Genomic DNA, 930 nt, shown 5'->3' with positions numbered 1-930 from the left:
GGCAACGGGTGAAGTGTCTTGCCCAAGGACACAACGACCGAGACTGTCCAAGCCGGGGCTCGAACCGGCAACCTTCCGATTACAAGGCGACCTCCCAACTCTTGAGCCACGATCGCCCCCCTAATTACCGTTGAGCTCAAAGGTTATGTTAATAAACGGTTAACAAATGTGTATGTCTGTGAAGGTTTTCAGTCATCCAGGTCATTGTAGTCAAAGGAGCTTGCAAAGAAAGGCGTCTGGACAGTGTTTTAGGTGTTTAGCAATGTTATAAGTGGCTGAGTTTATGCTACTGACTATGGGTCTGAGTGGGACAGCTTCCTTGTGGATTTTAGGAAGTCCGTAAATGCAGGGTATCGCATCCCCTGGGTAAAGGCGGTGATATGTAAGGCGGTCAATAATTTTGTCCTTTTCAAAGTCTTGAAGGCAAGCTATAACTTTCTTTTTGTAGCTGCTTGTGGGGTCTCGCTTTAGGGCTTCGTGGGTATTGTTGTCACTGAGGAGAGTAGTGATCTTTGTATGGTAATCTGTAGTGTTTAGGACCACGGTGCATCTTCCCTTATCAGCTGGTAAAACAGTGATGTTGTGGTCTTTGCTCAGGGAAGCGACGGCCTTCTTTTCCTGTATTGTGAGGTTGGATGGAGGGAGCGTGGCTGAGACTTTCATCCTGATTTGCTCTGCTTCTGTCTGTGATAATTTATTAATCCGTATGACAGATTCTGTGGCTGTGATGAGGTCCACTATGGGCAACTGTTGTGGAGAAATGGCAAAAATTGCTACCATCCTTGCTCCTCTTGTGGGGAACACCCCACACCACATCAAGAACTCCACTGACTTCACCGACAAGGTCCAGAAACTTACCCTGGATCCAGATGAAACCATGGTGTCCTTTGATGTAGTCTCTCTCTTCACTTGCATACCCACCACGGAGGC

The sequence above is a fragment of the Pundamilia nyererei genome, unplaced genomic scaffold (genome assembly GCF_000239375.1).
Source record: "Pundamilia nyererei isolate P.nyererei 1_Seehausen unplaced genomic scaffold, PunNye1.0 scaffold00048, whole genome shotgun sequence".
In the NCBI taxonomy this organism is placed as follows: Eukaryota; Metazoa; Chordata; class Actinopteri; order Cichliformes; family Cichlidae; genus Pundamilia; species Pundamilia nyererei.
This window is presented reverse-complemented; position numbering follows the sequence as displayed.